This window comes from Mirounga leonina, unplaced genomic scaffold (genome assembly GCF_011800145.1).
Source record: "Mirounga leonina isolate KUSES-001 unplaced genomic scaffold, KU_Mleo_1.0 Mir_97, whole genome shotgun sequence".
Classification (NCBI taxonomy): Eukaryota; Metazoa; Chordata; class Mammalia; order Carnivora; family Phocidae; genus Mirounga; species Mirounga leonina.
This window is the reverse complement of record NW_023270889.1, coordinates 7,364,724-7,381,159: the sequence shown is the minus strand read 5'-3', so window position 1 is coordinate 7,381,159 and position 16,436 is coordinate 7,364,724. Positions and strand designations below refer to the sequence as shown.

The 16,436-nt window shown below is 44.4% G+C and overlaps 1 long non-coding RNA gene across 1 annotated transcript; it reads left to right on the top strand.

Annotated features, from left to right (window-relative positions):
• The first annotated feature begins 4,006 nt into the window (after window positions 1–4,006).
• On the top strand, window positions 4,007–16,215 carry LOC118006532. The gene is made up of 3 exons (XR_004678105.1): window positions 4,007–4,182; window positions 15,411–15,532; window positions 16,035–16,215. It is a non-coding gene; the product is annotated as an uncharacterized LOC118006532 (long non-coding RNA).
• Window positions 16,216–16,436: the final 221 nt, after the last annotated feature.

Sequence of the window (16,436 nt, the reverse complement as noted above, 5' to 3'; positions counted from 1 at the left end):
ATAAAGATGGGATTGGAGGACTCTGGTAGGCAAAAGAGGTAGAGAAATGGAGAGGACAGTTTAGAGGGTCTTTTGGAAAACTAGCAAAGCAAAATTCGCTCTATACTTGTGAAAGCACTTTATTCATTTGTATCTGACAACTTCTGCTCCATTGGTAGCAGAAGATGATGTTCCATAGATTCTTGGTGTATGTTACGCCACTTGGCTCATCCTTCATTATCCTATTCTTTGAGCACCAAATCAAGTCCTGGAAGGAACCTAGGCATACATGAGGAACTGGAGTAAGATTAGGTTGTTAGGGCTGTAGTTCAAGTGATTATGAACTTACCTGTGGCAGCTTATTGTCCTCCATCGAGCAGGTGGGAGAGTAAGCTGAGAAGCAAGAGCAGGTTGAGAGCTGGGGTCAGCACTGGTTACTCAACCCTGGTCATCCTGACAGGTTGGAGGGGAGGGGAGGCTAACTTAAGCCCAGTTAAGTTGGATGGGGCTGGAGTGGGGGAAACAATAAGGGACTGGGATTGTCTTGGCTCCCAGCCTGTCTCCAATCTTAGATAGCTTGAGAACAGAGGGAGAGAAGTTAATCTTGCAGGGGTTGGAGGGGCTTCTGGGAGAACTAGCATAGAAGGCAGTGGCAGAGAAAGAAAAAGGAGGTTGGGGAGCATTTACATAGGAAGTAATGAGACTTGGGAATCATTATATTTCCCTAGAGTGGTGGTTCTTAACCCTTGCTGGAGCTACAGTCATCTGAGGAAGCTTCTAGGAACACTGATGCCCAAGCACATGCTTACAGATTCAGTCACTGGGTGGTGTGACGCCCGACCACTGGTGTTGTCATCAAAGCTCCACAGGTGGTTCTAACATGTAGCCAAAGTTGAGAACAAACAGCATCACCATAACCGGAGTTCATTCAAAATACACAGTCCTTAACCCCAGATCTGCTGAATTACAATCTGCATTTTAATGAGATCCTGAAGTGACTTGTAACTCCACTAAGTTTGATAAACACTGGGCAAAAGGAAAAAGGTCTGCAGGCAAATGGGAACTAGCTAGAGATGGGGCTGGGCGTGCTTCCCCCTCAGGTTTAGCCTGTCTTCCCTTTTTCATGAATGGCTGACCCCTCTAAGCTCCTCCTTCATCATCTTTTCTCTTATTGTTCCTCTTCCATATTCTTTGAACCATTTACTGTCACCTTGCTCTGTTTACAGTCATCCCTTCTGATCCCCTTGAATTCTGATGAGGGATACACCAGCACTGGGATGTGTTCTGTCCTTTGGTGCCCACACCCACCCAGGAGAGAAGGTCTCTATGGCTGTGTCATTAGGGCTACGTTGTTCTGTGTGTGGGTCTCCCTGATCCCCTCCCAGCCCAGAACTGTGCTATCATAAATCTGTCATCCTCAGCCTCCTCTCAGTGGTGTGGCTGGCCTATTGTCTGCGTGTCCCTCAGTGTCCACCATCTGCTGTCTATCGCCTAAGCTTCTAGTCGCTGCCATTTTGTGGGGTCTACAATGCCTTCTCTGATTCCTTCTGTTTTCTAAATTCTTGGGTTTAAGAAATATCTTTTAGTATTTCACCTCAGTACATCATCATATGTGAGCTGTTATAGAAGATATCATGAGCATTCAGCATGATCTTTCTGGTGCTCAAGTCAACTTTATGGGGTCCTGTTGTTACTTGTCTAGCTCTCCAACTAGACTAAGAGTGTAAGGAGGCTGGGAGCCAGGCCTCATCCTCTCATTTTTGTGTGTGCCCAGCATTCAGCAAAGAGCCTAGCACAAAGTAGACTCTCAATGTCTGTTAATGGAATTAGACTGTGTTTAATGGACAGAGTTAGTTGTTTAATGAACAGAACTAGTCTATTAAACATAGAAACAAAGGCATGATCAACCTATATGCTAAATGGAGGAAAACTGTATTTGTTTCCACCAATGTTTCTGAAAACAGAGGCTCAGGAATTGACTATAAGAATTACAAAGAAATTCCATGGTATATTTGATTTACAGAGTCCAAATTATCCTTTCACCACAAGAACATACTAAAACACTTTTTTTTTTTTTTTGGTATTTATTCTTCATTGGTGGCTAGTTGTTACCTTAAAGAATAGCAATGGAAGTTTTAAAAAAAAAGAATAGCAATGGAAGCAATAGACATTAATTGAGTGCTTTCTTTGTACGAGGCACTTTGGAAAGCACTTTTCTGTCGTACTATTATTAACTCTCTGAGGCAGGTACTCTTACTGGCCTCACTTTGCAGGTGAAAAACCTAAGGATTTAGAGGTGATATTGACACAAAGTTAATAAATGTTGGGACCCATATTTGCACCCAGAGAGTCTGAATCTTAGAGCCAATGATCTTGTACTTTATTTGCTTACTTGCACATACAAAATAATCTTTCCCTATAGATTGGGATGTTCAAAAGTAGAAGATGAAAATAGGGAGATGTAAACTTATCTTGGAGGGACTAGTGTTTTTCCCACTAGCCTCTCTCTTTCCTCTCCCCACTGCTCCCTGCCACCCTTCCGGCATAAGGCTCCTTGGAGATCTGAATTCCACACCTGCCCCAGCACTAACTAGTACTGTGAACTGAACCTTGCCCATAAAACCAGACAATTCCTACCCGGAAGAGAGGCCATAAGAAGGAGACACCAGAAACATTCTAGAGCAGACTTCCCATGATGGGTGGAAGCTATAATGGCCCCTGAAGGACCCTTTTTCACTAGGTCCTCTACTGAAGTTGGTCTAACTCCACTTCTGCTCCAAACCATACTACAATCAATTCAACTTGACATCACCCAGCATGGTCCAATGTCCTCCTCAATTCTATCAATTCTGGCATTTTGAATCAAGGTCACCAAAGATTAATGCCAGCACCAACCATTCTGCCCTTTATTGATTTCTGACACCCTCAGAGTTCTGGAGCAAACTTCACCTTATCTCTTAGCCCAGACACACTGCTTCTTTAGGCCTGGAGACTGAGGCACACCCACGTGTTTCCTGTAGAAAACAGACTTGGAATTCTGCAGGGGCTGGAGATAGCGCCTCAAGTGTTATTAGCCTGCTTCCAGGAACATTTGGGGCCATGGTTGCTGCCTTACCAGCCCAAGCTGGGTGACCCCTTTCATCACAGCCCTGAATTGTCCTTGGACTCGGTTGGACAATTTCTGTGGCCTGTCATGCTGGAACAGCTCAGGATGTGGATGTTTGTTCATGGAAAACTGTGAACGCTGCCCAGAGTGTCTCGAGCACCAGCCTACAGCCTTCAGCCCACGGATCCAAAGGCCGTGGGGGAGAGGCTTGACACCACAGAGGGTATGAGCGACTGATGCCTTGGGAAGCTCCCAGGAGGCCGAGGCCAGTGCCTGTGGGGACATGCCTGCTCTCTTCCCCACAGGACCTTCCCTGAGGCTCCCACTACAAGGAGTGCGGCTGGCGAGGGAGTGCTCCTGGCCACAGCTCTCCAGTCCAGGTGCCAACAGTTCATTTGGGTTATGCCAGCCCTGGTGATTGCCAGGGAAGAAAGAAAGTGAGGAAAGGAGGAGACTTTAAGCAAGGCAGTGGGACATAATTGTGCTGCCTGTGCCTTCACTGGGACCCGGGAAGGGTGGCGACTTGGCTCAGGACTTGCAAGGAGAAACCATGCCTTGGATAGTTTGCTGAAGAAAGAAAGAAGAAGTAGCTTATTTGCCTGGCTCCCTGAAGCGTCCATTTTTCATTGGTCCCATTTTACCTTTAGGGGAGCTGACTCTTACATTTTGGGTTGCTTCATCCTGGCTACCAGGCTTTTCAGGATGTTAGAGACCATAGTTGGTGGGCCAGTGTTTCACCCAAGACCCAAAGTGGCATGGCAACCAAGAAGGGGAAAAGTGTGGTAGCTGGGGGTATCTAAGAAGATGCATAAGTTTGTGTCTTAAAACTTTACCCCTTTTCCCACTTAGGTCCACTCATACCTTCCCAATGTATGCAGCTCCCAAAACACAATATGGGGCTTCCCTTTTCTTCCTTGGGAACAAAAATATTCTCACTCTGCCTGTAAGAAGTTCAGGTCCAACCAGCTACAGATTCTTTTTTCAAGGCAGGTAATCATGATCTCCTGGAAGAAGAAGGCAAGAGTGAAAACAAGTCACATTGTCCACTTCCCTGCTGGTCTCAAGGCCGTCCAACAGCTCTTCCGTGCTGCCACCAGGTGGAGCCTTTGCACCCTCTTATTTTTCCAGAAGGCGGACTATTCAGCAAATACTCATTTCGCGATGTCTTCCTTAAGTTAATACGAGCCACTGAAACATTTTAAGCAGAAGAAGGGCATGCTCAAAATCAAATAAAAAACCATGGTGACATTTCTAAGGAGGATGGATTGAAGGAGGCCATAGCAGAAATAAGGAAAATTGTTAGGGATTTATTGAAATAGTCTAGGTGATAGGTTATTGCAGATTTGAATTTGGGCCATAGTATTGGGGTAGAGAAGAGGCCACAGAGTATATAACACATAAAATAGTTAGGCCTTGGTGATGAACTGATATAACTTGATATAATTGGGTTTATATCTACAATCCTAATATTTGTTTTCTATTTGGCCCATAGATTTAGTTCCATTTCTCCTTTTTTTATCGTTTGGAATATCCAAACATTTTTATACTTCCACTGTTTTCTTCTGTTGACTTATTGGTCATACATAATTTTACTATTCTTTTAGTGATTACATAAGGGATAAAAATATTCAAACTAGACTTATTTAATCTAATAGATATTATTAATTTTACAGGTTTCCCTTTTTTGGTTAGCATCAATATCTTGATCATCTTGATCATTTAGTTCTATTATCTTTTTTTCCCCACTTAATTATGGACTTGCCTTGTTACATATCATTTCATTGTATCCAGAAAACATGAAAAAAAGATAGGTGAAGCCTCCGTATGATGTGATCTTCCACCAGAGAGGGCAGATAGGATGAAGGCTTATCAGGGTTTGAGGAAAGTTGAGGCTGGGTTGCAGTCTGTCTTTGCTGCCCTTTCACAGGAGGGTCATTCTGTCCTTTTCATTGAGGGACATGCTAATCTCTATCATCAGCCCCAAAAGACTGAGGAGATCCTGCTGTGTTCTTCAGAAGTTCTCATCCCAGCTCTAGAGCCTCCTACTCTATGCCTTTCCTGTCAGGTCTCTGAAGGGAGAGAGTGGCCATGGGCTCGAGACTGGCCTTCCCTGCTCATGGGTCTTGTTTCCTGAAAGGGATAAAACACTCTGCCTTCTAGAAGCTTTCTGGATAGCTCCTCAGCCTCTCATATAGCCCCAGAACTTAGCAAATGTCACCTAGGGAGAAAAGGTTTATTTTCCTTCAAAAGGTTTATTTGAGGTTTATCAAGTTTTCCATTTGCCGTTTAGTCCTTCTAGTTTCCTGCAGAATTGGCCTGGGCCAAGGTCAAGCCTGTTGTCTCCACTCAGGATTGATAAATCCCTTGTGGGGTGTTTGTGCGTGTGTGTGGGTGTGGGGGGGTGGCTGACATTGTCAGCACATCTCTGAACACTTCTCTTTTCCCTGGAATCTTAGCTCATCTGGTTTTCTTCGATTTGACAGCTCTCCAAGTTCCTGTGTGCCCTTTGTTACTGAGCTGTTCTGACACTGGTCACCTGACTGCTTCTTCCTATTTCCTGTTATTCTCTGAAAAGCATATGTGAAGTCTTGGCTTGTGGCCACCATTCAGAGACTGGTTTAAAGCACATTTCACTGGAAGTTCCCAAGTGAAACTTCAGTAAAAGGACAACATTTTTGAAAATCAGAGGGGGAGATCCGTTCATGACTTGTTGCCTGGGAGTTCATTTCTCTCCGGGATCTATCTTCTGAGTCTTCACCTGCACCTGGTGGTAGTCTTCCAGTCACTTGCCCTGGTATTTATTGAGCACATACTAGGTGCCAGGCCCAGTCCTAGGTGCTGGGCATGTAGAATTTAACAATTCAATATCTCCCTGCCCACATGGAGCTCATATTTTCTAGCAGGAGAGAAAGAACAATAAACAAATACATGTATCAGATAGTGTCAGGAAAAGTAAGAAGGAATATAAAAACATGTGAATAGGATGGAGAGTAAGAAGACAGAGGGGTGGTGATTTAAGATAGAGGAGTCAGGAAAAACCTCTCTTGGAATGTGACATTTGAGCAGAGATCGGAACTATGGGAGACTATGAATCCTGTGTGTGTCTAGGAAGAAGAATGTTCTAGACAAACAGGCCAACCAACATAAGAGTGAACTTGGCTCACCCTAAGAAAAGCAAGCAGGTCATTTTGGCCAAACTGAAGGGAATAAGGCAAAGAGTGAAAGGAGATAAAGATGAAGAAATAAGCAAGAGCCAGATATTCTCTACCTTATGGATGTGATAAGGAGTTTGGGTTTATTCAAAATGTTATAAGAAGCCATCGAAGCAAGGGTGAGATAAGATCTAACTTATGCTTTCTATCTGAAGATCTGACCACTGAGGAATGAAAAAGGAATCAGGGAGTATGGGTGGAAAATTGTTGCTGTCACATAGGTGGACAAGGATGGTTTCTTTGGTCTAGATGGTAGCAGTGGGGGTGGTGAAGTGTGGTGAATTTGAAATAAATTTTAAAGGTAGAGTGAATGGAAATTTCTGATGAATTAGATGTGGGGCATGAAAAAGGGGGAAAAAAAAGATCTCATATTTTGATTCTGAACACCCGGGTGAATCTTTGGGCCATTTATTGAATTGAGTAAGGCTGGAGAGAGAGCTGACCAGGGTGAGGGGTTCACCAAACACAGGTAGCTGGAGACATGAGGCAGGAGTTCAGGGGACAGATCAGGGGTAAAGATGTGGGTTTGAGATTCTTCATTATCTAGATGTATGTAAAGCCCTGGTTCTGAGTGAGACCATCTAAGGGGAGGGAAGTATATTGACAAGAGGGTTGAAGACTGATCCCTGAGATGTTGGAAGAAGAAGGGGGTATCTGAACAAGATCAAGTTCAGGGGAATGGTAGGGGTGACCACTTAATCGATGTGGGTTGAAACCACAATGAAAAGAAGGTAGAAATGTAAGTAGAGAGCACACTATTTAGAAGGGTTGTGGTAAGGGAAAGCCGAGAAAAGAAGCAGCGGTTTGAGGGGGATGAGGGGCCTAAGGAGGGATATTTGTCTGCTTATGATGAGAGGTATTGCAGCATGGTTCTGGTTTCAGAGCTCAGGACTGGCTGGACAGAGCTTGCCCCCTGTACCTGGCAGGGGCGCTCAGAGGAGACTTTTGCCTGAGAACTTTGCTTGGCCAGGAGGGATGGAGCCCTTGGCTGGGACAGCATAAACAACACTGCTGGGCATATTGGGCTTAGCAGATCTCCCTTTTGTCCTGAAGTTTCAGAGTGAATTTTTTTCTAAAAGATTTTATTTTTAAGTAATCTCTACACCCAACATGGGGCTCAAACCCATAACACCAAGATCAAGAGTCGCATACTCCACAAACTGAGCCAACCATGTGCCCCTCATAATGAACTTCTCACTGGGGGGCCTTCAGCAACCCCATATGTGTTATCTCCCAGTTATTGGTGAAATTGGGGTCTAAGCAGCTGATGCATGGTTTTGAGGTCTATGGACTATGACAGGACAGTGGCGCTATGTGCTGGGTGAGTACAAGGACAAAGTGCACATCCATGTGTCTCTTTCTCAAGAGAGGATAATAAGGGAGGACCTACTGGTGCTATTCCCTCCATCTCTTTCCCTTCTCTGCCTTGTTTTTGAAGAAGTTGTAGAAGCAGGCCCTCCATACCCTCATCAGACACGAAAAGTAAGTTAATGTGGACTGACCTCATCTGAGGTCATAAGAATCCCATCAGAGAGTATGATTAAAGCATCTGTATGAGAATAGACTATCCCAGTTATCTTGTGTCATTGTGGAAATTGTATTAAACTAAAATCACGGTGAGACCTTGATTGAGTGTGTTCTCTTTGGGCCTAAGTTGTGTCACCTATAAAATGACAGCTTGGTTGGGGCGCCTGGGTGGCTCAGTTGGTTAAGCGACTGCCTTCGGCTCAGGTCTTGATCCTGGAGTCCCTGGATCGAGTCCCGCATCGGGCTCCCTGCTCGGCAGGGAGTCTGCTTCTCCCTCGGACCCTCCCCCCTCTCATGTGCTCTCTCTCATTCTCTCTCTCTCAAATAAATAAATAAAATCTTTAAAAAAAAAAATGACAGCTTGGGCAGGACAAGACAATAGCTAAAGTTCCATTTCCTTAACAGTTCCTAGCTCTATGCTGAGTAGATTTTGAAGCTGTAGTGTGAATAGAGCTGGGGTTCTCAACCTTAGCTGCACAGTAGAATTATCCAGAGGAGCTTTAAAAGTTCCTACAGCCAGGCTGCAGACATCACATCCTGTGCTCACAAAGCCCCCAGCCAACTGCAGCGTGAGGCGCTGAGGCTAAGAAGCGCGGCTTGAGAGCCTGGCTTCTCCCAGTGTGTTCACGAGCCAACACAGGCATGCCTCGGCTGCTAATTAGACGACCGACCTACTGAGTTAGAATTAACATTTTAACAAGATTCCCAGGTGATTCACCAGCAGGGGGAAAGTTGGTTGGGCGGGCTGTTTTAGAGCTGACATCTACTGGAGATAGCAAATTTGGAGTTCCCTAAAATGAGTTTTATTTATTATTATTATTTTTTTAAAGATTTGATTCATTTGACAGAGAGAGACACACAGTGAGAGATGGAACACAAGCAGGGGGAGTGGGAGAGGGAGAGGGAGAGGCAGGGTTTCTGCCAAGCAGGGAGCCTGATTCAGGTCTCCAGGGAGCCTGATGCGGATCCCAGGACCCTGGGATCATGACCTGGGCCAAAGGCAGATGCTTAACGACTGAGCCACCCAGGCGCCCCTAAAATGAGTTTTAAAATCTAATCGCAATACCAGGTTGTCTTGGTCATAAGTCAAATTTGTGAAGAACGAGCTTGTGAACCCTGAGAACATGTCTAAGGGAATGACCATGCACTTCTCAAGAATAAAGAGAGAATACAAGAAACATGCTAAACGTACTCCCTTTACTAGAAAAAAAAAAAAGAAAGAAAATTGCCTGACTTATGTAAATATATGCCAAGATTTAGCTTTAGGCAATGCAGATTTTCTTGTCAGTTTAATATCTGGTATTAAAAAATACCAGAATTAGAAATAATTCAAGTATTCCCTAGTGGGGGAATAGTTAAATAATTACATCCACTCAATGGATTTTCAAACAGATACAATGAGGTTTTGGATACATGAAAAAAGGCTCATGTCAATATTTAGTAAAAAAAAAAGCTAGGTACACACTTGTATACAATCTGATGACAACTATACAACAAACAACAAAAAGACAAGCCCGGGGTGCCTGGCTGGCTCAATCAGGAGAGCATGCAACTCTTGATCTCAAGGTTATGAGTTTGAGCCCCACATTGGGTGTAGGGATTACTTAAAAAAAAGTCTTAAAAAAAAATAAAAACAGGGCGCCTGGGTGGCTCAGTTGGTTAAGCAACTGCCTTCAGCTCAGGTCATGATCCCAGAGCCCTGGGATCGAGTCCCACATCAGGCTCCCAGCTCAGTGGGGAGCCTGCTTCTCCCTCTGACCCTCTCCCCTCTCATGCTGTTTCTCTCTCTCTCTCTCATAAATAAATAAATAAAATCTTTAAAAAATAAAAAATAAAAACAAAACAAAACCCAAACTATGAGAGAAGATTGGAAAGATTTGCATCTAAGTGTTAATAGTGGCTGTCCATGAGTCATAGACATCTTTCTATTATTTTCAAAACGTTTCTATAACAAACAAGTTATTTTCTTTTTTTAAAATTTTATTATGTTATGTTAGTCACCATACAATACATCATTGGTTTTTGATGTGGTGATCCACGATCCATTGTTTTCGTATAACATCCAGTGCTCCATGCAGTACGTGTCCTCCTTAATACCCATCACCGGGCTAACCAATCCCCCCTCCCCCCTCCCCTCTAAAACCCTGTTTGTTTCTCAGAGTCCATAGTCTCTCATGGTTCATCTCTCCCTCCAATTCCCCCCTTCATTTTTCCCTTCCTTCTCCTAATGTCCTCCATGCTATTCCTTATGTTCCACAAATAAGTGAAACCATAAAACATATTATTTTCTAATTTAATTTATCCCTCCAGACAACCCAGAATTTGTACGTTAGAAAAGCTCTGCTGTCCGCAGCATACCTACTCTAACATTTTAATCTCCTGCCACTATCCTCAAGTTTCATGGAAACTTGGTAGAGGGTAACACAGTTGTGCAGCCTGATGGCTCCCTGATAATGTTTACGGGGTGTGTGTGTGTGTGTGTGTGTGTGTGTGTCTATGAGACACTGTATTCTCTGCAGATCAAATTCCACTTCATGGGGCGCCTGGGTGGCTCAGTTGGTTGGGCGACTGCCTTCGGCTCAGGTCATGATCCTGGAGTCCCGGGGTCGAGTCCCGCATCGGGCTCCCTGCTCAGCGGGGGGTCTGCTTCTCCCTCTGACCCTCTTCCCTCTCGTGCTCTCTGTCTCTCATTCTCTCTCTCAAATAAATAAATAAAATCTTTAAAAAAAAAAAAATTCCACTTCAGTGGTGCATAGCAACGGGTGTCTTGGGGTACGTGATTCTCCCTGAGGTAGGTGTGGTAATTACTGCTCACGTGTGCAGGCATAATTGCTGTTGAGGAAATATGATTAGAAACCAAATCTCCCAAGCTAGCCAAGGGGTTCGGGACAGCACCCCTACCTCCCATGTGCCACTGGGCAGGTGGATCATTTTGACCCAAAGGTAGTCAAGTCCTTGCTGGCTCAAGAGAAACTTCTCCCCTCCCTTAGGCTACACAGAAGAATCTAAATTGAGGGTCTTGCCCAGAATAAGGGTTATTAGCAGAGATAAATTTTATCTGACTGACTCATCTGTACGGCAGGGCAAACAACTAATTACCAAACATCTCTTCTTATTGCCCCGTGAAGTGCATTCCTGTCCTCTGAGGTTCCAGGCCCTTACCGCTCTCTTTAGTTCAGGATGACATTTATACCTCATTTTCCTGACCGTCTTTGGAATCTCCATGTCTATGTGGATTCCCCCTATGTACGCTGTTGAATTTGATCTCCTGTTGATCTGCCTCATGTCTATTTGATTCTTAGTTGGGCTGGAAGGACCTTTGAGCGGACAGGAATTCTTGCTCCCTGATGCTAGAAAACCTCTCCACAAAAATAGGAGAGAAAGAAAAACAATTTTATTATTGAATAAGCATTAAACCAGAATTCAGTGAGCAACACTAGCAATCCGAGGGATTGCAAAGACAGAAGGAAATCTGTCCTTTTATTTAGTCAAGCCGATAGAGCCCGTTACATACATGTTGTCTGGATAATAACTAGTCCTCAAGTAAGAAGAGTTAGCTCCATCTGTCACACACAGTCCATCCTAAATTCATCTGGTAATCAGGATAACCATCGGTGTTAGCTCATGGGCTTTATCCAAAGGAGGTGCCTGGGTGGCTCAGTCACTAAGCATCTGCCTTTGGCTCAGGTCATGATCCCAGGGTCCTGGGATCGAGCCCCGCATCAGGCTCCCTGCTCAGTGGGAAGTCTGCTTCTCTCTCTGCCTCTGCCCCTCCCCTGCTTGTGCTCTCTTGCTCTCTCTCTGTCAAATAAATAAATAAAATCTTAACAAACAAACAAACAAACAAAAAATGAAAACAAAAGTAGAAACAAGCTTCTCCTGTCTTCCTGACAGGAGTTTTACAATTTAATGCAAGGCACCACCAAAGTTGGGCTCTTCCTTCCCCAGAGACTGTGGCTCATGTTTACATTTCAAAGAGATGTCCCAAAGCAAGCTTTGGGAGCTGGGATCTGGCCTGGGCCAGATGTAGGGACCTGGAATTCCCTGAGGGAATTTGCTCCTTTTGATTTGTGCAGTTAGTACGGCCTTAAATGTCCACTCTAGATCTAGGGGAGGCAGATTGCAAGATTTCTGTTCCTCCTTCAGAGCTGGAGCCTAAAAGGGGACACATGCACATTGCAAAGGGGCTGTGTAAGCTGTCGGTCAGCTGCATGCCTAAACTCAATTAAAAACATGCAGAGGGTTTTCTGTATAATGCAGTCCTTAACATGGCCTTAGGAGTTAATGGCCTTTACGGTGGAAGAGGCCTTGCCTCAATTCAGAAACACCTATTGCTGCTTCCAATGGAAACTGAAACCATCAAAGTCCTCATGGTGTTTGGGGAGAGGCCTCCCCCCTCTGGTTATGTCTCTGAGCCCAATCCTCCACATTTCCCATTTGAGTCACCAGGAGCTGCTAATTTCTTATCCACTCGAGCCCCAGCTGCACCCCCCTTCACTAAAGTAGTATTGATTCCATCTATTCAACGCCCGCCCCCCAAATCCTTCTGTCCGTGCGGACTTAAACTCACTTGGCTCCCACTGCTCATGCGTGCTTGCCTGAGGCCCTCCAAAATATCCTAGGGAAGTTTAGGATCCCTGGGCCACCGCATAGTGGCTGAGCACCATTTTGACCTGGCAGCGGGTCCTGCTCAGACATTGTGCCCTGTTCCTCTCACCAGCCTTCTGTTTGTTCCTGAATCGAAGCCCCTATTTCATACCAGCTCAGCATCTTGCCCAACCCAGCCCCTTTGCCTGAATGACTACATTTATAATCTACTTAGGACTCTACTTGCTCTGAAACCTAGGCTCCCACTTTACAGTTACTCTTTTGCCCTTGAACGGCATGCAGAGTCCGGGCTCCGTTCCCTGGTGCTGAGAGTCCCGATTCTCCTCCCGGGTCCTCTGCGGAGGACTCTTCCCAATCTTCTTCTCATCCTCGGGCCTTTAGGACACAGCCATGCTTCAGGCTTGTGTCCCCAGTAAATGTCTTGGTGCCTCCTGGACATTGCATCTCTTGGATTGGATCTGGACTCCCAACCCCTAGGCACTCAGCATCCACTTCACCCTGAAGAGTTGCTCTAGCCTGTCAGGAATCCACTTCTCCTTCTGCCAGCCTATGTCTTTTCCATTCCATTGACCCTTCCATCTGTCCCTTCCTGGTGTGGACACTGAGCTTGGCAGTGGCAATAGAGGTGTTGTGTTAAAGGTTAATGGTCTATTTCAGGAAGAAATGTAACCCTGAAACCCTGGTTGAAACTTGGGTAGTATCTTCCTTGAGAATCAATATGATAATTAGTGTTCTAAATTACTAACGATTGTACTTTTTTTTTTTTTTTAAAGATTTTATTTATTTGACAGAGAGAGACACAGCGAGAGAGGGAGCACAAGCAGGGCAAGTGGGACAGGGAGAAGCAGGCTTCCCGCTGAGCAGGGAGCCTGATGCGGGGCTCAGTCCCAGGACCCCGGGATCATGACCCGAGCTGAAGGCAGACGCTCAACGACTGAGCCACCCAGGCACCCCTAACGATTGTACTTTTAAGAAATGTACTCATTATCCAAATACTACCCATTCATTATAAAATTAGAAATTATGCTTAGAGGAATAGAAATATTCACTTATGATCTCAGTTAGGCTCAGTGGTTTCCAGTGTGATTGTTTGTCATTATATGGAGAGATTGTTAAGAATACATATTTCTGGTCTCTAATCCAGAACTGCTGAGTCAAAGTTTCCAAGTGTAAGGCCTGAGAATATGTTTCAATTTTTCTTTTTTAAAGATTTTTATTGATTTGAGAGAGAGAGAGAGCACAAGTGGGGGAGAGGGGAAGAGGGAGAGGGAGAAGCAGGCTCCCTGCTGAGCAGGGAGCTGGACATGGGGCTCCGTCCCAGGACCTCAGGATCTGACCTGAGCCAAAGGCAGACGCTTAACTGACTGAGCCACTCAAGTGCTCCAAGACTGTGTTTTAAAAATTTCTGATGTAGCAAGTTCACTAATTTGAAATCATGGGACACCTGGCTGGCTCAGTCGGTTAAGTGTCTGCCTTCGACTCGGGTCATGATCCTGGGGTCCTGGGATTAAGCCCCACATCAGGCTCCCTGCTCAGTTGGGAGTCTGCTTCTCTCTCTCCTTCTGCCCCTCCTCCTGCTTGTTCTTGGCTCTCTCTCTCTCAGTCTCTCTCTTGCAAATAAATAAATGAAATCTTTAAAAAAATCTGAAACCACAAATCTAGATAGAACCACTGTTAACATTTGGCAGAGTCCACTATGTTACCTGTTTGCAGATAATTTTATTTATTTATTTTTATAAAAATTTGGGATAATATTATGTATCATTCATGACAGAACCCAAACCCTAATTACCTTGAGCAAAAAGAGTTTATTAACTCATAACTGAGAAGTCCAAGGCTGACTGACGTCAAGAATACTCAAGCCAGGGTGTCTGATGCCTCCTTCTCTACTTTAACAACTCCTGGAAGAAAAGTTCCAGGAATTGTCCTCATTAGCCTGCCTTTCATGTTGTGCCAAGGGATTCAGGTACTTAGATTTGATCAGATTCATTTCTTTGACCTGCACAGGTTGAAGTCAGCACGACTTAAAATACGTGCAATTGTTGGGCGCCTGGGTGGCTCAGTCGTTAAGCGTGTGCCTTCTGCTCAGGTCAGGATCCCAGGGTCCTGGGATCGAGTCCTGAATGGGGCTCCCTGTTCAGTGGGGGGTCTGCTTCTCCCTCTCCCACTCCCCCTGCTTGTGTTCCTGCTCTCACTATCTCTCTCTCTGTGTCAAATAAATAAATAAAACTTCAAAAAAACCCCAACAACAACAACAACAACAGCACGTGCAATTGTTTCTCTATGAGAAGGGGAAGTTCTATTAGCAGAAGGAGGGGAAGGACATTTGCTGATCAGAGGAAACCCACAGATATGCAACACACACTGCACAGATGGATCTGCTTCCCACTATTTTCACTTAATATAGTATACTCATCACATTTCATGTCATCAAGTATTCTTTGAAAATCTGTTATTTTATTGCCACATAATGTTCTACTTTATATGGACACTGTATTAGTTATCTATTGTTGTGTTACAAATTACCTCAAAATTTAGCAGCTTAAAACAAAACAAAACAAAAAATATATATATTTTCTCACAGTTCCTGAAGGTCAGTATTCTCAGAGTGGCTCAATTAGGTAGTTCTGGTCCAGGGTCTGTCATGAGGTTGCATTCCAGCTGTCCACTGGAGCTAGTCTTTGAAAACTTGACTGGGGCTGGAAGATCCTCTTCCAAGCTCACTCCCATGGCTGTTGGCTAGGGACTTTGTTTCCTCATCAAGTGGACCTCTCCACAGGGCTGATGATAACATGGCTTCCCCCAAGTGAGAGATCCATGAAAGAAGACTAAAAGGTGGTGGGGTGGATGTAGGGGTGTGTGGGGGGACGAGGAGGAGGGGCTATGGGGAGGGAGAGAAGAAAGTTACAATTTTTTTTATAACTTAATCTTGGACATGAAATATCATCACATTTGCTTCATTCTGTTGGTTCACATAGACCCACCCTGGGGCAATGTGAAGAGGCTACACAGAGCTGTGACCACCAGGAGGTGGAGATCATTGGGGGCCATCTTAGAGGCTGCCAACCACAGACACCATTTTTTGTTGTCTGATAATTAGGTTGGTTCCAGTTTGTCAAGAGTTAAACTTATCTATAATGAGCATCTAGTATAGCAAGCATTATGTTTAAAATTGGGAAAATATTTTATTTTTTTTAAAGGAATTAAGAGCAGTTGTTGAGAACCCTTATGATCAACACAAACAAAATTATATTTTGGCCAAAAGAGGAGATTCTCTATTGTTCTAAAGAGAACTTGTGAATCTGTTGAGCTTACACATTCAAATGGCAGGTATATAAGTGTTTCACTCTGTGGTAAAGCCTCTGGGTCACCATCATATCCTCTCAGCACACCTCTGATTTCAGGGGCAGCTGTGATGGGCAGGTATGACTCATTTTTGGCTCTGGCCTTATGTCTTTCCATATTCTACCCGGGCTTTCTCCTATGCCCCAGAGCTTGTCTGGCTCCTGCTGAGTGCAGCTCAGAAGTGCTAAAGAGTTAAAGGCCTGGGACAACCCTTGGGGAATCCTATCATAGTATTTATTCCACCCTCTATCTTTCAGGAGAACCACTGAAGGGAAAATTCTGCCCACTACGCTACTCAGATGTCCCAGCAGAACTGAGCGTCAATGGTCTATGGCAGGGACCTCAATAACACACCTTTATGTGAACTCCTCCACCTTTCCTATCTCCCCAAGCCTGCTTACTCCTGTTTCCTGCGATAACCTCTCCAATAAACTCCTGTACCAAGTGCTTCACTCTGGGTCTGATTTCAAGGGAATACTAAATAAATCAGCATTGTTTTAGAATTATGTAGCAATCATCTTGTTGAATTAAACTGTGGAGTCCCAGAAAAGACCCAGGATTCTTTGCTATCCTATGAAGTACATGCAGCATGATATATATATATATATATATATATATATATATATATATATACACACATATACATATACATATACATA